Source organism: Schistocerca nitens, chromosome 1 (genome assembly GCF_023898315.1).
Source record: "Schistocerca nitens isolate TAMUIC-IGC-003100 chromosome 1, iqSchNite1.1, whole genome shotgun sequence".
Lineage (NCBI taxonomy): Eukaryota > Metazoa > Arthropoda > Insecta > Orthoptera > Acrididae > Schistocerca > Schistocerca nitens.
The window spans coordinates 93,670,465-93,695,377 of record NC_064614.1 but is presented as its reverse complement, the minus strand read 5'-3'; the positions used below and the strand labels follow the sequence as shown (position 1 = coordinate 93,695,377).

General features: G+C 42.8%; 1 protein-coding gene across 1 annotated transcript in view; it reads right to left on the bottom strand.

Annotated features, from left to right (window-relative positions):
- Window positions 1–6,015: 6,015 nt before the first annotated feature.
- LOC126234596 (double-stranded RNA-specific editase 1-like) overlaps window positions 6,016–24,913 on the bottom strand; it is a 98,999-nt gene continuing 80,101 nt past the window's right edge. The window contains exon 6 of the mRNA XM_049943326.1: window positions 6,016–6,036. The gene's annotated coding sequence lies outside the window, so the exon portion shown is untranslated. The remainder of the gene's footprint in view (window positions 6,037–24,913) is intronic.

Sequence of the window (24,913 nt, the reverse complement as noted above, 5' to 3'; positions counted from 1 at the left end):
GGCAGATGCACTGTTGGGACTCATATTGGTGATGTCGTGTACCATGCACAGAACACATTTCTGGATGGTCTTGAAGCAGCAAAGGTAGCTTGGGGAAATATCCCACATGTTCTTGTTGCACTACTGAGGGGGAACCCAGTGTAGAATGGGGCAGGGGTGGACCCGCTTTCCCTTCTATCGGTGTGTCGGAGGTGTCCAGAACACAACATCCTAAGTTTAGCCACAGTGTCCAGGGTAAAGCACCATCCGAGGCCCTGGTCAAAGTACAGGCTGGAAAATGCCCACACAAGGAACATGGTGTGGCAGGCGCAGTTGAAGACACGATCAGTGTTGACAGAACAGCCCTAACCATTGAGATGCAGGTCAAATCATTCAGTTGCAACCAGTCTTGAAATGAAATGAGGTGCTGTGGTTCCTGTATGAAACAAGTCTCTTGCTGGACAGGACAGCCAAATGTGGAAAAGGTTGTACCAACACTACCAAAAACATACTATGTTCATGTATAAATGGCACTAGTCTCTGAGGCGAAACATTCACAGGATGATAGACCCGGCAGAAGCCATGGCATTAGGTGGTGGCATGGCATGTTGTTCCTGTCCTGGCAGATTGTTTCACTCAGTTTATGTACATGTGCTGACACGTCTTGTGACAGCGCTTGATGATGGTGAGTTGGTAACTGCATAGACAAACATGGTTGTGAAATGCGAGCGACGTCCAAAGTAAAAGACAGCAACAGAACACTCACAGAAAACTGATCAATTATCCAACACTGTTTATCACTATTGATGTAAAAATAACAGTGCGAGGTGGTGAAATCAGGGACACCACTGTGGGAAATCAGTTTCCATATTCAATGGAGAAAAAAATGTTTCACCACTTGATTGTTTTATTACATGATGCAAGATATATATATATATATATATATATATATATATATATATATATATATATATATATATATAATGGTACATGAGAACAAGATGGAGCTGACAAACATACTGTCAAAGAACTTGGGTTAAAACTCCAGAGACTATCAGTGATGTAACTAACAATAATCACCACAAGTACAGTAAAAGAAAAACATTATTTCAGCTTTATTTATTTTTTCATGAATGGCTTTATACAGCTAGGTACATGAGGAGAAAAACGTTGCCAGTGAAGCTATTTTTCTGCATTTAAAATATTCCTTTTGCCACTAATGTGCAATGTGTCAAAATGCTTCTCTGTTTTCTATACGTATTAATAGTGTTGATGATTGCTGCTTCTAAAACATGGAAAAACTGAGCAGTGCTACAATGCAATTTTCGCAGTTATCTGACTTAATTTTATCTCCACTCATTTTTTACAATGATATCTGCAAGAGCTTGACAGAGAATGAACTTGAGATACATAGTTCCTACACAGCTTTCTCTATATCTCTCACAAATGATAGACCAACATTACAAATTAGGATTAATTTAATTTAGAAGAAAATAATTCCATTAAATGATTGTTAATATTTTTTCTTTGAGGTCCAATAGTGAATAAAACTGAAGTAACTCTTTTCTTATATTTTACAAGCAAGAGAAACTGACAAACAAAATTTGATTTTACATTAAACATTATTTCCCCCATCTACATGAACGATTCTCTCAGAAGCTTTATCTATATTTTGTTGTTCCTTTTTTTTTTTCTCGAAAGATTAAAGTTCACTAAAACATTAATCTTTGTAGCCCATACTCTTTGTCTTTAAATATGTCTGCTTGTGTCTGTATATGTGTGGATGGATATGTGTGTGTGTGCGCGAGTGTATACCCGTCCCTTTTTCCCCCTAAGGTAAGTCTTTCCACTCCCGGGATTGGAATGACTCCTTACCCTCTCCCTTAAAACCCACATCCTTTCGTTTTTCCCTCTCCTTCCCCTCTTTCCTGATGAGGCAACAGTTTGTTGCGAAAGCTTGAATTTTGTGTGTATGTTTGTGTTTGTTTGTGTGTCTGTCGACCTGCCAGCACTTTCATTTGGTAAGTCACATCATCCTTGTTTTTGGATATATTTTTCCTACGTGGAATGTTTCCCTCTATTATAACTATAACTCTAATAAGTGTCTGCAGGATGATCTTGGATGAGCTCCAGCAATTATTCTGATTACACACTTTTGTACAATGAACACTCTTTTACTCAATGATGAGTTACCCCAGAATATGATGCCATATGAAAGCAGAGAATGAAAATAGGCGTGGTAAGCTAATTTACTGAGATGTATATCACCAAAATTTGCAATGACTGTAATAGCATAAGTAGCTGAACTCAAATGTTTCAGCAGATCTTCAGTGTGTTTTTTCCAGTTCAACCCCTCATCAATGCATATGCCTACAAATTTTGAATATTCTACCTTAGCTACCGATTTCTGATCAAAGTCAATTTTTATTAATCGTGTCATTCCATTTGCTGTGTGGAACTATATGTACTGTGTTTTGTCAAGGTGTAATGGGAGCCCATTTGCAGAGAACCACTTAATGATTTTCTGAAACACATCATTTACGATTTCACCAGTTAATTCTTGTCTGTTGGGTGTGATAGCTATACTTGTATCATTGGCAAAAAGTACCAGCTTTGCATCTTCATGAATGTATAATGGCAAGTCATTAAAATATATTAAGAACAGCAGGGAAGCCAAGACTGAACCCTGCTGCACCCAACTCTTGATTGTTCCCCAGTTTGAGAAATCATCAGATTTTTGCATATTATGTGATCTGCTTATTTCAACTTTCTGCACTCTTCCAGTTAGGTATGATTTAAACCATTTGAGCGCTGTCCCATTCATACCACAGTACTTCAGCTTATCTAGAAGTAATCAATGATTTACACAATCAAAAGCCTTTGAGAGATCACAAAAAATACCAACGGGTGACTTCCAGTTACTCAGAGCATTTAATATTTCATTAGTGAAATTATATAAAGCATTTTCCGTTGAAAACCCTTTCTGGAAACCAAACTGACATTTTGTTAAAACTTTATTTTTACAAAGGTGTGAACCTACTCTACGATACATTACTTTTTCAAGAATTTTGGATAAGGCAGTCAGAAGAGAGATTGGGCAGTAGTTGTTGACATCAAACATATCCCCTTTTTTATGCAGTGGTTTAACAATGGCATACTTCAGTCTATCTGGGGAAGTACCCAGCTTCAGAGAGCTATTACATATGTAGCTAAGAATCACACTTATCACTTGGGAACAAGCTTTTATTATCCTGCTGGAAATGTCATCAATTCCATGTGAGCTTTTATTCTTGAGAGAGTTTATTATCTTCCTATGAAGAAGGCTTAAAACCCAAACGCAGGATAGACTGACCTCATCGTAATACAACACAGATGCCAACCAACCTTTCCCGCCTCAGCAGCTCCTTTATTCTAGAAATTGCTGCCCCCTCCACCCACCCAAAAAAGACCTGATCAGATACCTGTACTTTAGTTGTACTATGTCTTGATCCTTATCTCTCAATACCTTACATTCTCACTGTCATTATACAGCTTATCTTGTTCTTCAGTACATTGCAATCAGATCTTGCAGAGAAAACATGTTCTTTAATTCTACACAGTGAAGTGCTTATTAATTATTGATCAATGTTACCCAACAATAATATTATCTCCTTAGTGGTACATTCCACTGCATTATTTTGGCCTCCACTTCTCCCCTTACTCTCAAGAATGAAAAAGAAAAGAGAAAAAGAAGCTCATCAGCTATGCATCAAAATTTATAAATGTCTTACAACTAATGATATGCACGAAAAAATTATACTATTAGTACATGTACTAAATACAGAAGAAACTGAGAACTAATGATATACTCAAGCTCAGAATTTTTCTGTCTTCCACTTTGTCCGAAAAAATTTACACTCTTTAGAAAGAGCATCTCCCTCTTTACACCTTTGTACTGTATTACAACATTCTGCTCTACAACACAATTTTCCCCACTCTGGCCAGTCAATCAGTCTATTATGAGCCAAAAATTTACATTCATGTCTGCTGCTCGCACTGGCTCTAAATCCTCAATCCAAAAATCTTTACAAGCATTTGTTCCAGATATTCTTTGTAAATATGCCCCAGTTACAGGGTACTCTAGTTCCTTAGCTTTATATGCCTTTTGCCATAACTCTTCTTGAATTAAAAGGTAATTGTATCCTCAATATAATGCCATGGTAAGGTAAGGAACCCTAAAGCGCTTGTGATAAACTCAATTCATCACAAAAGTAAGCAATCAAATCACAAGTCTCCTACAACTTGGAGCTCTGCTTTGATCCTACCACTAGATTCAAATCGGCAAATTGCAGTATGCAACGCAAAAACATTGTACCAATGGTGCTCAGGGTGCTACATATCTCCCCATCCCTCTTATCTGCTGCTGCCGAAATCTTTAACAGCAACAAATACCTTAACCAATTGCAGTGTTTAGTTGGTACATTACTTACTTTAAATTCCTAACTGTTTTAATTCATCAAATACTGAGTCAAAAAGAGAAGACGAATTGCCGGTATCTGTCTCTTAACAGCTTGTTTTAGACTTTTAAAAAATGAGAATCTTTGAAAGAAAGGCAACGTAGTTCTTGCACAACCCTGTCGCCCATTTTGCTATAACCACTGTTTATATCATGAAGGGTTCATGAGACCTGGGCTTCTACAAAGGCATATTAGCAGTATGCAATGAAAAAATGAACTAATAAGGTAATATACACAGATACACTAAAGAAGTTTCAAAGTAACATTTATTTAGGCATATTCCATATCACTTCAGGCAGGGGGTTACCTTCATAGCGTTTCATGTTAGTGCATTTAGCATTTCTTAAAATTCAGGAGTAAGTAAAAAAACACTTTTTTTTTTCCTAAAAAAATTCCTGCTCCGAGATAGAGGCCTCCAAAGATGACACTATGAACACCATTTTGAAGATGTGAATTTCAGGAAATTTTTTAAAAGTCTGTATCTCTGTAGGAATTAGCTGATTAGAAGAAATTATGTACACAAGCAAGACAAGTTGGACTGCAGTTTCACAGCCTCCGACAGATGCCTACAAAATGAAGTATGGACCACAGTTCACGACGTACTGACATAAGAATTCTGTGTCTAACATATATATGTGTTTGGTTTGCACTTATGAAACTTTAAGATACTATTCCTAATACTTACAGTACACACAAATAAAATGAGTCTTCACTCAATTTACCACAACACCCATGACTTTATCCAACAAGAGTTCCTGACAATTAAATTTAATTATCTTCTGCAGAGTACACAGGAATAATAATAATAATAATAATAATAATAATAATAATAATAATATTTAACACTAACAGCATTCTAAAATTTATTACTAGATATTTAATAGCATTGTCCCATTTCAGAACTGTAACAGGATATACCCACTTAGTCGCATGGCATATGTGTATCAAATTCTAAAGCACAAATCTATTACAAAACAGAATTATATAGTTGTATGAACCTGCAAATATAGTGCACATTTTCTTCCAGGCTAGGGGTCTCTAAGTATCCATGTTTGAAGGCCTTGTCTTCTATAATAAAGTTAAAAGTGTCCAATATTTTACCAACTTGCTTTGCTTACCTGTTGCTCCTCTTATCTTTACACCAATAATGGGCATTCCCACAAAATTCTTACAATTGTAGTGGCTGGGTGCCAGGAGGTGTTGTATTAAAATTCAGTCAGAACTTTCCAAGTGATTTATTGTTTCCAACTACAATGTCATCATTCACCTCGGTCTGCATCACTGGGCCCACCAATGCTGAGGAAGCACCCCAGTGGCCTGTGCAACACAATGCTGTGTCGTGCCAGCCTTGGCAGGCCCGCTGATTTCCGACGATGTCAGCATGGCTGCACCAGCAGCTGACTCAGCAGCCACCATCCTCATTGTCTCAGCGCTGATCCGCCTGAGCCGTAGGCTGGCCCTGCTGCTGCTTCTTCCTCGCTGGCGTAGCAGAGATTGTGGCACCAGCGATACGGCGTCCGAATCTGCGGCCCTCTAGCTCTTAACTTCTTTGGGTAGGCACCTGTGGCATATTTCCTTACTATTAGAAAACTTAAATGTGGTCTAGTGCCCTCTTAAAACCATGACATGAAACAAAATGTAAAAATTCCTTACTGGACAACCACTGCTTGATCAACCCCTTACCTACTTGTCTCATGCCCTCGGTATCCAATCCACTGGGACTTGGATTACCTTTGGTTCCATTTTGGAATTAGCTCTCTGCCTGATCAGAAAGAAAACAACACACAAAAAAGTTAAGGCTGTGATGACACTTGGCACAGAGGTGCTCAAAATGATTGTTATTTGCTGTTGCCTTTACCTATACTGCACGACATGTTGAACAAGCTATTCAGCTGATATGCACCCCTCTTGCTCTAAAATGAACTGGTTTACAGATATCAACAGACCTGGCTCCAGAGTTTGATTTAACAAGGTCAGACTCCGCATTGGCAAAAACTCTAAGGTGGTTTCTGGCCAGTACAGCTGTGGCTGTGTAACATTCAATTGCATGCCTCCTGAAACTGGCAGGTGGAAGGTTGGTCCTATTATATTACACTTAGTTCCAATGATTAAAATTCTGCCCCCCTTGAGCTCTATACGTTTCGCATCTGCAAATACTCCTCACTCAAAATAACTTGCTACTACTACCAAATTCTCATACGTGGAGAAGATCCAATGGATCTCAACCCCTTGCAAGCTCAATCTTGGCTTCACAATCTCCTTTGGACAGTCTATTCCTTTCCCTCTAGCTAAAAATAACTGCACCATGCATGTGTCCCATATTTGTAGCTTCACAAATTTTCCTCCAACATTCACTATTTCTGATCCAAACTCAACACCGACTGTGTGACTACTTTCATCCTTAAATTTACATTATATGAACTGGTGCAATAAACACAACTTTCCTGACCAAGCACTGTGGATAACTAAAAATTTAAACAGGAAATTGTATGACTCTGACATCATTCAATACATATTTATTACAGCTTTGCCACAAAATTTACTCTGGCGCATCTTTTTCTCCAGAACTGTATTTGATTTCTCCTCCAACAACACTCCACATACATCAGACACTACACTTCCCTTTTCAGTGACCTGAGGATGAGGATCACCATCACCCTTCCTCCCTCGTCAAAAGACTGCTGTCTCTAGCAGGCTCACAATACTCGAAAACACATATAAAATACAATGCCTAATTAATCTATGCAAACACAATGATACATAACCAGAAAAACAACAAAACTACAAATACTCTACTACTTTCTGGATCACAAAGCATACGATACTTCATGCTGTACACTATCTTCCTGGTTTTCTCTGTGTTTAGCACCTCTCTTCACCCTCTTTCTTCCTCTTTCCTTTCTGTGACATGCCTGCAATCACATCTGGACAACCCTTACATGGCCGTAACCACCCAATGCATACTATCATTGTTCTAGTTGGCAGCTGAAGCTTAACATTAATGGGGGATGTGGTTTCAACAACTTGGTGTGGCCCTTGATACTTTGTGAGGAACTTCTTCATTTTCCATTTTTGCATATAGGGGATGGACAGCATTACCCATTGCCCCACTCTATACTGCGGTAAACTTCCTTTCCACTTAACTGCATCTTCCTGCCTTTGCAAAGCCTTTGTATTTGCCTTTTGTACCACTTTCCAAACATCCCGAATTGTCCTCGCGAATTGACGTACAGATTCACCAGCCCATCCTTTCTGTAGCTTCACTAAACCAAACGCTGATGGCTTTTTTCGCCTGTACACTACCTCATATGGAGAAAAACCAGTATTTTTATGGGCTTTTGCATTGTATGCACATATAATATGCTTCAAATACTTGTCCCACTGATGTTGATGAGAATCCACATAAAAACTCAGCATCTTCCTGATTGTTCTGTGTACACGTTCTGTCCTTCTGTTCGCCTGTGGATGCAACACACTCGTCCTCAACTTCTCTAAATTCAACAATTTACACAGTTCCTTCATTAAATCTGACATGAAGTTTGTCCCTTTCTCAGTAACTATTGTCTCTGGTACAGCAGACTTCAAAATCCAGTTGTTTACTTATGCTTGTGCAACCATTGCTGCCTGTTGACTTGGCATAGCCATCATCTCCACGTACCTGAAAAAATGGTCTATTATTGTCAGAATGAATCTGTTCCCCAATGGTGTTTGCCTAAAATGTCCCAAGACATCAATCCCCAACAAAGAGAATGGACATGTTGCTTCCAGTAATCGTTGTAGCTGTATCTGTTTCTGACTCAAATCTGCTCTCTGCGCACATGGTATACAATTCTTGACATACTGATCCACATCCAATTTCCTACTTCTCCACCAATACCTCTCCACCACTCTCCTATTTGTCGCTCTACACCTTCCATGACCAGATAACATGTGATCATGTGCTTTCTTTAAAACCTCATCCCTCAACTCCACCGGCACTACTACCCTTGGCCCTAACTTCGTTTCCCTGCACAGAAGACCATCGTACACATTAAATTGTGTCTGTGTTCGGTACAATTTACAATCATTGTCCACGTCCTGTAATTCTTGCCATACTGCTGGGTCATAACCTATGACTTCTACTTTTGCCACCTTCCTACTTAGTGCGTCAGCATTACTGTGCTTCTTCCCAGGCTTGTGCACCACCTCGTAGACGAATTCACTAAGCCTCAGAGCCCATCTAGTGAGCCTAGTGGACGGATCCTTCAATCCCAAGAACCACTTCAATGCAGCATGATCTGTCATTATCCGAAATCTTCTCGCATATAAATAACATTTAAAATATGTGATTCCATAGATTACGCTAAGCATCTCCCTCTCAATTGTTGAGTAATTCTTCTCTGCTCCATTCAACTGCCTAGACACATAGGCTACAGGATGTTATTTCCCATCAATTTGCTGACAAAGAGCACACCCTAATGCTTGATTCAATGCATTGAATGCTAGTATAAACTCCTTTTCAAAATCTGGAAACACAAGAACCAGACTTGATGTTAACACTTCTTTCAGTTTGTCAAACAATTTCTGACACTTTTCTGTCTACTCAAATTTCACACCCTTCTATAACAATCGTATCAACAGCTGTGCTAAATCTGCAAAACCCTTCATGAACTTTCGATAAGTCATAGGGTCAGTATTGCCTCATGTGTTGGAATATTTCTACGGAATCCAAACTGATCTTCCCCGAGGATGGCTCCTAATAGTATTTCCATTTGTCTGTAAAGAATTTGCGTTAGTGTTTTGCAGCCGTGACTTATTAAACTGACAGTTTGGTAATTTTCACCTCTGTCAACACCTGCTTTCTTTGGGATTGGAATTATTATATTCTTCTTGAAGTCTGAGGGTATTTCGTCTGTCTCATACATCTTGCTCATCAGATGGTAGAGTTTTGTCAGGACTGGCTCTCCCAAGGCTGTCAGTAGTTCTAATGGCATGTTGTCTACTTCCAGGGTCTTGTTTCGACTTAGGTCTTTCAGTGCTCTGTCAAACTCTTCACGCAGTATCATATCTCCCATTTCATCTTCATTTACATCCTCTTCCATTTCCATAATATTGTCCTCAAGTACATTGCCATTGTATAGACCCTCTATATACTCCTTCCACCTTTCTGCTTTCCCTTCTTTGCTTGGAACTGGTTTTCCATCTGAGCTCTTGATATTCATGCAAGTGGTTCTCTTTTCTCCAAAAGTCTCTTTAATTTTCCTGTCGGCAGTATCTATCTTACCCCTAGTGAGATAAGCCTCTACATCCTTACATTTGTCCTCTAGCCATCCCAAGACATATGACTGACATTTCAGGATGTTTAAGCCTTTGAGATATCTGAGTTTCAATTCTTTTAGGTGCAGCAACCACGTCAACTTCTCATCAAAGATAAGACCCAGATACTTCACTTTTTCCTTAAAAGAGAGATTGGTGTCCCCCAGTTTGAAAATGGGTAAGTTAAACAGACAGTGGGAACGATTAAAATCAACACAAACTGTTTTCTCTAACAAGAATTTAAAACCTGTGGTGCAAGACCATTCCTCCAACTGCCTGATCGTCACCTACAATTGCCAAGTAGCTGTGGCAAGGCTGGAGGATGGAGAGGTCATCCAAAAATAAGGAACATAGTACTGGACCTCACACTGTGGATGTAATACTATTGATTGCAATGGCGAAAGCTGTGACTCTTAAAACACTGCCTTGCTTGAAACAGTCAGACAGGACATTCCCAACCTTGTATCTAAAATAGCTGCCCAAGAGAAAGGACCATATTAAGATCAGTAGACGTCCACTGGATCACCACTGATGAAGCTGCGACAAAATATTATACCTCCAGGTAGTATCGTAGGCCTTTTCCAAAATGAAGAAAACACCAATAAGGTGTAGCATATGAAGGAAAGCTTGTCAAATTGCAGCTTTGAACAAGGTCAGGTTATCGAGTGTGGAGCAAAACCTCCTGAACCCACACTGGGAGCAACTGAGTAGGGACCTTGTTCCAAGAACCCACACTAGGGGCCGACTGACTATACGCTCCAGTGTCTTTCCTACGCAGCTTGTCAGGCTAATTCTATGCAACTAACAGGGTCTGTCAGATCCTTTCCTGGTTTTAAAATTGGGATTAAAATAGATTCTTTCTATGAGTTGGGAAAGTTACTAGTTATCCAAATTTTATTGAAGAGCTGAAGGAAGACCTCCTTCAACTGTCAGTCCAACTGTTGCAACATGCTGTAGGTTATCAGGTGATATCCAGGGGTCGTATCACAATTAGCTGATGATGCAGAATCCAGCTCCCACAAGGGAAAGGCTGGTTGTATTCTTCAATGTTGGTGGAACGGAAATCGACATCAGCCTTCTCCTGTGCCTCCCGATAGCGACGGAAGGTGGGATCCTGGCTGGAATCAGCCATAATGGATTTATATGATTCAGCCATTGTCTGAACTATTCCCCTCATTGATGTTACAAGAGACCCCTGTATTCGTACAGCTGCTATTGGTGGTCGAGAGTTGTGCCTTGAGATCCTCCTGGTGGCTTCCCATACTTTACTTGCTCGAAAACAGCTAACTGCCTGTAAAGCATCCAGTTAGCCTTCTTGAATAACCATCTTGGAGGCTTCAGGATTTGCTCCATCAGTCAGATGGATCCAGATAGGGAAATGGTCCCCACCATGAAGGTCATCATCCCCAAGAGCAGGCGAGCAGAAGGGGAGGTCTATGGCGGAAGACAAACCTGTAGCAGTGCTAAATTGTGTAGCTTGACCCATGTTCAGCAGTGTGCAGTAGATGCTCAAGTGCCCGACCCTTGGGTCAAGTGGTGCGAGAACCCCATAGTGCACTGTGTGCATTGAAGTCCCCCAGAAGGAGAAAGGGGCAGGGGAGTTCATCAAGAAGGTGAGTGAAGGCCCCGCTGTCAAGAGGTTCATGAGGTGGTAGGTACAAAGAGCACACTGTGAAGTCAACATGGGCCACTATCCGAACAGCAACAGCTTGTAGTGTTGTTGTTAAAGGAATAGGTGAGGAGTGAAAAAGAATAAGTGAAGAATGGAAAAGGAATAGGCGAGGAGTGAAAAAGTGTCCTTTACAAACACTGCAACCCCACCTTTTGCCCTATCACTGGTAAGGTCATCTTTTCTGTAAAGGTGATAGCCTCCAATGACACGGGTGTCAGTCTCTTTAAAATGAGTCTCTTGAAGGTAAAGGGAAAAGGGTCTGTCCTGTACAAGGAGTCTCAATTCCTCCAGATGAGTCCTGTATCCATTGGAGTATTGGATCCATTTCATCAATGTAGTCTTGATTTACTCCTGTCTTTGCATCGTGGTTGTGAGATGCTTGTAGAGTGAGGTGGAGTGGTGGGGCTGACTGCGTCTGGTGATGAGGCATCAAAACCCATGATGTCCTCATCAGTCAGACATGCCAGAATGGTGTCTGATGGTGCCCAGGTCATCTTTTGACCCAAATGTTGAGTTCCTTTTCCTGCTCCCTTTCCCAGCTAGGATGAGGGGAAGGGGTTGGTGAGAACCACTTTTCTTTGAAGAAAGTTGGCGTTGAGAGGCACTTTGCTTTTCGGGGTGCCTTTGGGCTGTGCACTGCGGAAGCATTACTGGTTTCTTCCATTGTAGCTGCCTGGATTCCTATGTCTTTCACTTAGCTTTGGCACATATAGGTGCAACTACAGGTGCTAGTGGTAGATAATGGTACACTGGACATCGTTTGAGTCTAAGCGTTGACCTTAATGACAGGTTTCTGCACCAAGGTAGCATAAGAAGTTGGAAAGACATGGGGTTTATTACCTGATAGTCCTTTTTGGCTTCTGTGTAAGGGATCTATTTGGTCACTTTGATTTACTGAATTTTGCGTTCCTCTGCAGAAGCAGGGCAGGTTCGGTTCTAGACTGGGTGGCTCCCAGAGCAGTTAATGCAGACTGCTGGAGATGGGCAGTCAGTCCTAGCTTCATGGACTGCCTTTCCACACTTCCCACAAGTTGCTTCGCCTCTGCAACTAAGCGTTGTATGGCCAAAAAATTGCATTTGAAGCATCGCATGGGATTAGGTACATAGGGTCGAACCCTAAGTCAGAGGAAACCTGCCATGATGTGTTCACGTAGCGTTGGAGAATTGAAGGTCACAATAAAAGTGGCAGTCTTCTCAGTCTCTCTGTTGTTCTTGCATGTCCTTTGTTCCACATCTATGATCCCCTGTGGTGCCCATTCTTGTCTGAGTTCAGCAACGCCTATCTCTATAATATCATGGCAGTTTACTACACCTTTGCTGGAGTTAAGCAACTCAACAATGATGTTGTACTCACCCAATTTCTGTGACTTCTTAAGGAGGTCCACCTGGTTGACCTAGTTAGCCTCGACAAGCAAGGAACCATTTCGCAACTGCTTAACAACTTTAGGCTACAAGCCAGCCCTTATAAGCCTTTATGGATATAGAAGGAGGACACTTTTTCAAACGTCCCCTCCTTCTTCTTGATCACTACAAAGACATTGTGATTCATGACTCCTTAAGCCCCATTACAGACAACAAGTTGATTATCAGGAGGACTAGTCTCCCTTATTCATTTTGATGAATGGGTGTGAGAACTCCCAGGTGGTACACCCATCCCGCTGAGAGGAGAAGCAGAAGGTCTTGAGGGTTCCATCTCGGTCCCACAAGCAGCTAGGGAAATAAGGGTCCTCTCTGACAGATCCCCTCATGCCTGAGTAAGCCTTATATAACTGAGGTGCGGCAGGTTCCCCAGAGGTTGCCCGCTAATGACTGTCCCACCTCAACAGCCATGCTTCTCATCAGCACGCAGCACACCTTGAGATTGAGTTTAGGAGTTCATTCCATCCTCACGATCCAGGCAGTGAAGCCAAGATTCCTGTTCCCTGAGACACATAACGTTTCACCACCATGCCACACAGTGGTCACTGAACCATGCCCAGAGCTTATGTTGGCAGAGGGCTGATGGCATATACCAGTCCCCAGCTCAGGAACACTGTGGTTGCCAAGCCCGTATCAAGCAAACAAATGCTGAGCTCCTGAGGGCCCAAACCTGTCATTGACTTTCAGTCTGTCTGTAAATGCATACCAGATTAGAAGAATCACAGATGACTGAACATAACAGGCATTGGAGAATGGTAGGATCAGTATCCTTCTTGAGGACACAAAAGAGATCCATCCGGATCACAGGACACGGTACAGACCATGCAAGTGGTGGGGAAAGGGGGGTTTAGAGGGAGTCGTGGGAACACAGACTAAAGGAGGCTGTTGGAGGTCCTTCAGCAGAGTATTGAGTCGGATTCCAGCTGGTCTACCAAGTTTTGGGTGGTGTGCAAGCAGTATCAACTGTTGGTTATGGAACATAGCTGAATGACATGGGTGAGTAGGCATCTGACACTGTGACTGGGTAACTAGCAAGAATCTGACATCTAACCCGGAGTGGTGGGGCAGTGGCTTCCGCCAGGAGGTTTTGTGTTTCCTACCCCTTTTGCCAGCCACACACCAGTGTTGTGAACAGGGTCCAGGAAGCTCAGTACATACAGTGCTGCCAACCCACAGGAACACATTCATAGTCCAAGCAAGATAAAATCTCAGCAGAACTATGCAGTCCATGCCCCATGGGGAGTCGTTGGGGAAAGAGAGTATTTAGCTTCTTCATGCAAGTTGCCTTGAGCCACCAGACATGCGTCAGCCAAGTTAACTTGTTGTCAAATAAAATATCTAAGAATTCAAAAGTTTCAACAACTTCAAGTAAATGGTCACCAAGATAAATTTCTGGGTACGGGTGCACAGTCTGGAGTCAGCAAAACTACACAACTCGTTATTTTGCAGCAGAAAATTGATAGTCATGATTCAGAGTCCAGTTATGTACTCTCCAGACAGTCCCTTGCAGTTGGTGCTAAGTGGTGCACAGTGATGCAGAGGCATAGTACAGGGAAAGGTCATCCACATACAGTGACGGAGAGGCTGTGGGGCCCAGTGCATTTGTGATGCCATTGATGGCGACAGCAAACAGCGTTGTGCTCAGGACCAATCACTTGAGGTACTCAAGTTCCCTAAACACAATGGTTGCTGAGAACTGAACCTACCCAGACCCAAAAAAGGTCCAAGAGACAGAAAACACTGTATAAAATGGGTAAATGCCCCAGAAACCTCACTTGTGAAGTGTAGGCAGGATGTGATGTTGTCTAGTGGTATCGTATGCCTTCTGTAGGTCAAAGAACCTAGCAATCAGATGTTGGCAATCCAGAAAAGCATTGCATACTACAGATTCCAGATGAATCACGTGATCTGTGGTGGACGAGAAAGACTGAAAGCCACATTGGAATTGTGATATATGCCATCCGGCTTCATGGCACCAACAAAGATGGCAGTTGACCATTCATTTAAGTAGCATAGATCAGGTTAGATTTACTTTCATTCCAATTTATCTGAAGTGAAGAGGTCCTCCATGATGTAGAACATGTCAGAAAAACAATAATACATGACAAATATTTACAACTGAAACAAATAAGCTAATGTACCTTTCACAGGTCCCAAGTGGAATGATTGTCTTTTTTTTAATGAACACAATATGAAAGAATCATTTTACAAACACTAACGCACTGAATTTAAAATTAAAAGAGTCTTTTTTTATTTATAAGGTAATAAACATGTAAAAGAACTACTACAATACTTATTTACAATAAACACATTACTGCAATGAAATTGTGCAGAAGTATATATGAGAGAGACACACAGACAGACAGAAAAAAAAATCAGTTGGTTCTACTGATAAATTCATCAGTGGAGTAGAAGGAGTTGGCCACCAATAAATCCTTTAGGCTTCTCTCAAACTGCATTGGTTGTTAAGCTTTTTATGGCTGCTGGCAAGTTATTGAAAATGTGTATTCTTGAATAATGCACACCGTTTTTGTACAAGGGTAAGTGACATTAAATCCTTGTGAAGATTATTCTTGTTTCTAGTATTGATTCCATGAATTGAGCTGTTGGTTTGAAAAAGTGATATATTTTTTAATGACAAATTTCATTAAAGAATAAATATATTGGGAAGCAGTAGTTAGTATCCCTAGTTCCCTAAACAGGCTTCTGCAGGATGTTCTTGAGTGCACACCACATATAACTCTTACTGCATGTTTTTGTGCCCAGAAAACTTTAGTTTGGCTAGATGAATTACCACAAAAAATAATCTCATATGACATTATGGAATGAAAGTAAGCACAGTATGCCACCTTTTTCATTTTTATATCCCCTATGTCTGACACAATTCTCATTGCAAATAGAGATTTGTTAAGACCCTTCAGCAGTTCTGCGGTGTGCTCCTCCCAGTTGAATTTATCATCAGGCTGTAATCCCAAGAATTTAACACTGTCCACTTCTTCTATCTGCTTGCAATCGTATGTTAGGCATATACTTGTCGGACACACCTTACAAGTTCTGAGCTGCATGTAGTGCATTTTTTCAAAGTTTGGTGACAGAGAATAGGCAAGGAACCAGTGATTAATGTCCACATATATTTTATTAGTCGATCTTTCTAAGACTACACTTGATTTGTTATTCATTGCAATATTTGTATCATTGGCAAACAAAACGATCTTGGCATGTGGTAATGTTACTGATGAAAGGTCATTGACATTCACCACGAAAAGGTAAGGGATCTAAAATGGAACCTTGTGGGACCCAACACGTAATTAGTTCCCAGTTGGATGATGCCCGATAGCTTAATACATGTCTCTTTCCTAATAAAACCCTTTGTTTCCTGCCAGAGATACAAGTTTGAACCATTTTGCAGCATTTCCTGTTACACAACAATATTCTAATTTACTTAAAAGGATATTGTGATTTACAAAGTCAATTGCCTTTGACAGATCACAAAATATACCAGTTGCCTGCAATTTTTTATCTAATGAATTAAGTACATTTTCACTGTAAGTGTAGATAGCCTTCTCAATATCAGAACCCTTTAGAAATCCAAACTGCAACTTTGACAGTATGTTATTTGAGATAAGATGGTTATAAAGCCAATTGTACATCACGTTTTCTAAAATTTTTGAGAATGCTGGCAAAAGTGAAATTGGACGGAAATTTGATGCTATTTCTTTATCTCCCTTCTTAAATAGTGGCTTAACTTCAGCATATTTCAATCATTCAGGAAATATTCTACTGATAAATGACTGGTTACACAGATAGCTTAAAGTGTTACTTTGCTCAGAATCACATTCTTTAATTAACTTTGTTGATATTTCATCATACCCACTAGATGTTTTTGATTTTAAAGATTTTATGATTGACATTATTTCTGCTGGGGGTAGTGAGTGTCAAATTCATAATATGGAAGTTACTTGAAATGTCTGGTCTGAGGTATTGCATAGTAGCATCTACCGAACCTGACAATCCCATCTTTTTAGTAACAGTTATAAAATGTTTGTTAAAAAGTTCTGCAAAACTTCACATCTGTCACCAATGTGTCATTTACTCTTAATGCTATTTGTCCCTCTTCATGTCTGGTTCTACCGGTCTCCTCCTTCACTATATCCCATATTGTCTTTATTTTGTTATCTGATATGACTATCTTTTCCTTGTAATATATTTGCTTTGATGTCTGTATTACAGTCTAATATTTTGCAGTATTTCTTGTAATGCGCTATAGCATCAACATCAGCACTGTTTCGGATTGACAGATACAGTTTTCTTTTTGTTTTACAAGATACCCCTATTCCTTGAGTAATCCATGGCTTCTTTGTAGACTTTGCTCTTACCTTGGTTAGTTTCGGGGGTGAGGTGTGTGTTCGGGTTGGTTGCACCAGTAATCACACCTCTTTAGCAGTAGTTCATTTATTAACCTTAACACATACAAAGATCTCAAAGGACTGAGCTGAACATGGCGGAACAGCCAAAGATAATGCTAAGACTCCAATGATGAATGCATCTTCATCATCCCCCCCCGAGTAGCACAAGGGGAAGGGCCTCCATCCATAGAGAGTCGTGGCATTGAAGAGCCGCCTTGAAAGTGTGGTGCCAGCGCAAGACTAGCCCGTTACTTTGCGGGTGATACGCTGTGGTACGGATGCGTCAGATGCCTTACAAATCCTGTAGAACAGGGCCGACTCAAATTGTCTGTCCTAGTTAGTCATGATGATAGCTGGACATCCGAAACGCGATACCCATTACTCGGCGAAAGCTCGAGCAACAGTTTCTGCCGAAATATTGGGGAGGGGGACAGCCTCGACCCAGCGAGTTGGTCAGTCGATAGATGAGAGAACATAACGAAAGCCATTAGAGGGGGAGAGAGGGCTGACAATGTCAATATGAATATGTTGGAAACGCCCAGGAGGGATCAAAAAGATGCCGAGGGGGAGGGGGGTGGGGGTGAAGTGTGCTTGTGTACTTTTCAGAGTTGGCACGCGACGCAGGAACGTGCCCATTGCTGGCAGTCCTTGTTGACATTTCTCCACACAAAGTGCTCCGCTGTGAGGTAGGCGGATGCACGAACACCGGGGTGGGCTAAATTATGCAATGTGTTGAAGACAGCTTGACAGAGCGTGGTTGGGATGAGAGGGCATAACGTGCCCATACTGTCGTCACACCAGATCTCACCAGAAATGCTAGGGAAGGTGGTGCGGATGAAGTGTAGTGAAGAAGTAGAGTCTGAAATCAGGTTTTGTGTTTCCTCATCGGCTGGTTGGAGGTTAGGCAGTTCAGAGATGTCTAACAGCGAATGGACGACATCGACTCATGAAAGGAAATCAGCAACTATATTGTCAGCAGCCTTTATGTGTCTGACATCGGTGGTGAACTGAGATATGAAGTCCATGTATCTGAAGCGGTGATGAGGCGGGTCAGCTGGCAGGTTTGTACTGGCCGCAACCAGAGGTTTGTGGTCCATTAAAACATAGAAAGGGCGTCCCTCAATGTCAGTCTTAAAATGCTTGATCGCTTCGTAGACTGCGAGCAACTCCCTGTCAAACGCGGAATATTTCCATTGTGCATTGGTGAGCTTGCGCAAGAAGAACTGCAGAGGCGAAGTTTGGCTGTTGATTGTCTGGCTAAGGACAGCGCCGATGGCAGTATCACTTGCATCTGTGGTGATGAAAAGCTGCGCATTGGGATGAGGATGCGCGATGGTGCAGGCCTCAGCAAGAAGATTTTTGAGGGCAGTGAAAGAGGCAGGGTTCCATGGAATGGGCCAAATTCCAGACGTCTTGGTGCCTGCCAAGGCGACCATCAGTGGAGCCTAAATCTCTGCAGCCTGAGGTAGATGACGGCGATAATAATTAACCGTCCTCAGAAAGCACCGGAGCTCTTTGGATGACGAAGGTCTGGGTAGGTTTAGTATTGTTTGTACTTTCTCAGGTGGCGGTGAAATGCCATTGGCAGAGACCCAAAAACCAAGAAAAGTGATAGCGGGTTCATGTAGCTGCAATTTGTCCTGGTCGGTCTTGATGCCTGCACCCGCAAGAGTGTTCATAACAGTTTGCACATGTTGAATGTTGTCCTTGACGGAGGAGCTGAACACAAGAATGTCATCAAGATATGCAAAGCAGAATTTTAGTTCGAATAGCACTTCGTTGATGAAGCGTTGTCAGGTCTGGGTTGCGTTTTACAGACCGAAGGGCATGAAGCGAAACTGAAATAACCCAATTGGGTTGGTGATTGCTGTCGTCTCGATGTCTTCAGGAGCCATGGGGATCTGGTGGTAGGCCCGTTTGCAATCAATGACAGAGAATGTGGTCGCACCTGCGAGGGAACTGGTAAAGTCGGCCATGTTGGGTACGGGGTAGGTGTCCATAATTGTTCATGCGTTTAATCGAGGGTAGTCTCCGCAAATGTGCCAGGACTCGTCTTTCTTGGTGTAGACCAGCTACTGGCAGAGGGTTCAATGACGCCGGAGCATAGAAGTTCAGAAATCTGCTTTTTAAGGTCGGAGAGGTGCTCGGGGCAAAGTCAATGTGGTTTACTGGAGATCGGGGGACCTGGCATGAGGTGAAGCTAGTGAATTGTGCCGTTGGTGATGACGGAAATGTTGCCGGCGGCACGGGAGGCGATTTGTTTACAATGTGGGGCAGGCGAGGTGTGGTCGTGGTGTTCGGAGGCGACAGGAGCCGAGGCGACAAAGTGTCTCAGGAGTCAACGCAACAAGATGGCCGCCGGCCCGAAGCAGTGGCACCGTGGACGGGTTAGCTTGGTAGAGCCAGTGAGCCGTTAGTGATTCCATTGTCTGAGGGCGCAGCCTGTGGCAGCACGTTCGCAGGCGAAACACTTGGTGTAAGTACACTGTTTGTGTTGTCAGTGGCGGTCGCATGGCGGCGCGCAGGAGCCAAAGTTGCATAGTTTGAGGTGCTATCCACGAGGAGTGGGGTAGGAGCCATCAGTTCGGGAGCACATGATGCTCGTCGCGCATGCTCACTTGCGTCCAGCCAAGTGTCAAATGCTGCCTTGTTAGGAGGGTGTGGCCCTGCGGAACTGTCAGTACATGTAATGGCAGTCTTGATAGCACAGTTATGAGGGGTAGCGGGAGGTAAACACATGGAGGCTCGATTGCTGGGACTGCAAGCAGATTCGGCCCACTTACTGACCTTGCTTTGTCCTTGCTGTAGTGTCTGTAATTCCTTTGCTGCATTGGAGAGCTGGAGCTGTGTTTCGTGGAGCCGGAAGGAGAGCTCGTGGTTTTCCTTGCATAGGCGAGGGTCGTTTTCGAGCTCGACAAGGCACTTGTGTGTGGTTTCTTGTAACGTATGTATGGATGAGATGAGCCCGGACCAATGTGTCACAGGGGGGTTTGCTCGACGGAGCACAGGGGAAGTGAGTCTTGGATGGGTGATGAAACACAGTGTTTCGCATTAGGTCTGGTGAAAGTTTGTGGTGTCGCAAGAAGTCAATGCCTAGTATAGGTTCCTCAATTTTGCACACTAAAAAGTCCACTCGAGTTTCCAGTTTGCGGAGAGTGAGACGACGTGGGAAGTTGAACCCGAGCATTGTAGTTTAGTTGAATCCATGGCTTGTAGTGAAGTATGATGAGGGCGGATGTTCGATGATGCTAAGGACGTAGGCAGCAGCGAAACATCGTCGCCTGTGTCCAGTAGGAAAAGGTATCCCGACAAAATGTCTTTAATGTAAAGTTGTCCGCAATTATCCAGTCGTTCCTGAACAGAATGAAGCACTGGGGGGTGCCTATCATGTTGTGCACAGGAGGTGGCATGCTGACCTACCTGCGATTGGCGTTTGGGAAGTAGCAGTGTGGTCTGCAGTTCCGTGCCGCCTCACCAAACTGTGTGTGGAAGTAACAGTACGGGTAGTGCGGTTGCATTTCCTGCGGAATGTTCGTTGCCAGTGGTGGTGGCTGAGGTTCTGTGGACGCAGCAGGAGGGGGCGTGACCGTGGGTGGAACCAGTGATGTCCCAGTTGCTTGTTTACTGCTTCCCGGAGAGAGCGGAATGGTCGGCACAGTACAGCCCCAGCCGCGTCCGCCCACAGGACAATGAGCCTGAACCTGATACTTGTCAGGTAGGCAGTGGCTGGCGAAATAGAGCAGTGATGCATCATGTAGCTTGTCAGCAATTGTCTTTCTTTGCTCGAAGGGTTCGGGAGACCTTTGAGCCAGAGCAAAGCGGATGTGAGGAGATAGTTTATCTGACCAGATGGCGAGGAGAGCTGTGTGAGAGTGAGTAGATCCGCGCTGACCACAGCACGTAGCCGTCTCCAGAGCTGGGAAGGTTTGTCATTGTCTAGTTGCCTGATGTGGAGCACTTGCCGTACTGCTGCCCCAGTTGAGCGTGCAAGCCAATGTAGAACTGTCTTTTTGGCTAGAGTGTACCGGGTAGGTGAGTCCGGGGCGTCAACCAGGTCAGCAATCAAGTCATCCTGGTCATGCAGGTGGATGATGAGGCACAGAAACCCGGTTGATTCGAGGAATTTGTAGTGGTTGAACACTTCATCCACAATTTTGAACCAGATTGTAGCTCTGTTGGGATTGAACGGCGGCAGCGTCGGTAAGCATTGTAGAATGTTCGCAAGAACAGGTTGAGTTGATTTCGTTGGGGCACTGCCTGAATCGTTCTGTTGTTGCTGTAGTATTCCAGGAGAGTGTGCCTCCAGGGGATGTGGCAACGACGGCTGCTCGGGTGGCAGCGTGAAGGTGACACGTTGTGGTTAAGCGCGATCAGTCGTGATGCAGAAGACAGACGCGGGTGAGACACTGTAGTGTGTCGATTGCAGTTGCACAAGCTCAACATGTTGTGGGTGTGTTTGGATTGACGTGTTGTGGAAGACCGTCGCGGATGAGGCACCATGATGTGACGAGAACGGTAGTGGAAGCTCAGCTGGAGCCGGCGCGGGGTCGACAGGTGAGAAAAGGTTCAAAGTTTGCGAATGCGTGTTAGTCCATGGAAAGCTCGATGTATGAGCAGAGCTGGGGCCACCTGTGTTGCAGGGAGGCTGCGGAGGTGTGGGCTGTCCAGAAGCACAGTGTGTGAAATGATGTCGAACGTGGGATGGACTGTGTGAATGTTCACTGTTCATGGTCACTCCACTCAAAAGTGTGTGGATAAGGTGAATGTCATAGCACAAAACACTGAGGCGTAGCAGTGAGACTGAGATCAGGCACAGATAAAAAGTTATTGTTCCTGTTGCAGGCCGAGGTATCGAAGTAGGAAGGCATGTGCTGATGCTGAACTGAGGCAGGCGCGGGCATGGTTGGATGATGAGGTGGTTGACCTGTGAACGAAGCAGTTCCGGCCACGTGGCAGGTATCCACATGGTACTGCACGGATTTCAGTGTGAAAAATTGTTGTCCTGGCAGTAGTAGGTTGTCCAACGAAGCAGTTGCAGAAATCGGCATTGGTCCCGCACTGCACGTAGATCCATAAGAGGTAATTGCACAGTTGATGAGGGAGGTCACATGTGGCAAGAACAAAGGTGTTTGATAGCTGGAGTCATGCACACTCCTAACCTCACTTATTGTTGGAGGCTCGAAAATGTCTGGCGAAATCGGCGGAATCATCGAGTGAGAGGCATCGTGTTGCAGTCCTAGCGGGTGTCCATCGCCCGCAACACGATGCATGTCGATCACAAAATCTGGCATTAGGTGCTGGGCTGAAGTCATTATTTGAATGCTGTGCCGATGTAATACACGCAAAAATAACCGATGCGGAGGTCGCGGGGACAGTAAAACGGCAAAAACTGAAGACGTCAGAACTCGGGGTCACCAGTGAGGAGTGAGTTCTGGTTGGTTGCACCAATAATCATACCCCTTTAGCAGTATTTCATTTATTAACATTAACACATACAAGGATAACAAAGAACTGAGCTGAACATGGTGGAACAGCCGAAGATAAAGCTTAGAGTCCAAAGATGTATGCATATCGATGTTGGTGTATTTCATCGGCGCCACAGGGGAAAACAGTGTTCTATTAAGGTAAGCATTTTATTAGCAAAAGTGTTACATATTTTTCATTCATGCCATGAGCACTGTAAACATCAGTCCAGTCAATGTCTTTGAGGAGTATCCTAAAATAATCAATTTTTGGCTTATTGATTACCCTCTTGAGCTCAGATTTAACAGATTTTATATGCTGTTCAGTAGTAACATTTAACAGAAGGAACTGCATGTCATGGTCTGAGAGGCCATCGACTATTGGTTTTGTAACAATTTTTTTCATAGGACTTTTCTATAAAGAAATTATCAATGTCGGGCTGTGAGCAATTGGCTACCCTAGCGAGGAACTTTACAGTGGGAATTAAGTTGAATGCTAGTGCTACTAACTCAAGTAAGTTGTTATTGGGAGAGTCTTTAAGGAAATTTACATTGAAATTACCAGCAACCACTATTTCTTTGTTTTTTGTTGTCAAATGGGCCAATACAGCTCCAAGGTGGTTTATGAACAGATTAAAGTCACCTGCAAGTGCTCGATATACACTTTATATTATGAAGGATTTTTGTTAAATTCTACTTCTGTTGCAGATGCTTCCATATGCTCTGTTCTAGGCAAAATTTGTGAATGTTCCTGATGAATGTGGCAACTCGTCCTTTCTCCATTTCTGCTCTACAAAAGTGAGATGCTAACGTAAACCCTGTAACACTTAAAAGTTCTATACCAGAGGTCACATGATGTTCAGAAATGCATATTGTGTCAGCTGGGTTTGAGGACTAGTCATCTCTGCAGATAATTAATTCATTAATTTTATTTCTCTGTCCTTGAATATTTTGGTGCAATAAAGATAGCTGACGTTTCACATTGACCGAGTTAAAATTGGGCAGAGTTGAAATATCTGCTGACTGTTGGAAATTCTTAACCAATAACTGTTTATGCTGATGTAATAAGCTAGAATTATGTTTTTTGGTTTCTTTCTCAAACTGAAGGTTTGTCTCAATCCTAACCTCTTAAAATTTGGTTTCTTTCTGTCCTCCCTACCCAAAAAAGGGTCTTTCCTGAACCCTATCACCACTGGTATTTTATCACTCCTGACAGTGCCTCCCCTTTAACTTTGCTGATATTTTCCTTGCCAGTTTGCCCTTCCCTTTCCTGTTGAGGTGAAGGCCATGCCTAGTATAATCCCACCTATTGAGAGACTCAACAGGGACCACACCGATGTGTGACCCTGCACCCGACATAAGCAGCTGTTCTAACTCCAAATTAACTCTCTTGACAGAAGAGTTCAAATGAGGTCGGTCATGGTGCCCAAGAACAGGTACAAACTCAACACTAGTATGCTTCGATGCTGATGCAATCTTTGCCAGTTCACACACTATACTGTACCCAGGATTACCTGCCCCACCCACTATAACCACGGTGTCTTCCTTAGTGAAATCTTTGTAAAGTGTTCCTAAATCCTCTGTCACCTGCTCCAGACCAGCACTAGGTTTAAAAAAATTGGTGACCTGGTATTCTGATCCTAGTTCATCCTGCAAAAGTTGGCCAATACCTCTTCCATGGGAACTACGTAACACCACTTTCTTTTTCTTTACTGATTTCCCTACATTCTTAATTTTCAATTTGCTGCTGCAAGATTGTTGTGCCCTGTCTACACCTGCAACTGCTTGAGGCTCACCAGCTTCTAACTGAAGCAACAGGTCAAATCTATTTTCCACATTCACCAGAAAGCTGTCAGACGAAGTTCTAGGCCTGTTCCTCCTGTTGCCTTTTGCCACTTCCCACCTCTCTTTACCCTTCTCCCTCCTTAACCTGTCAAGATCTCTCCTTACAAAGCCCATTCATCAGAGAGACTGGTCAGTAGTTAAAATATGTGGGTCCTTTACCTGTTTTACGACCACTGAGGTGGAAATTCTTCTTCCACCAAAATACAATTAAAAAGTCTGAGGATATGTTTCATGCTGTGGGTGCAAAGATTTTTGAGCATTTGGTTGTGGATTTTTCTGGATCCAGGGGCCATACCTCAACACATTGCCAAAGTGCTGTAAAGCTCCTACACACTAAAA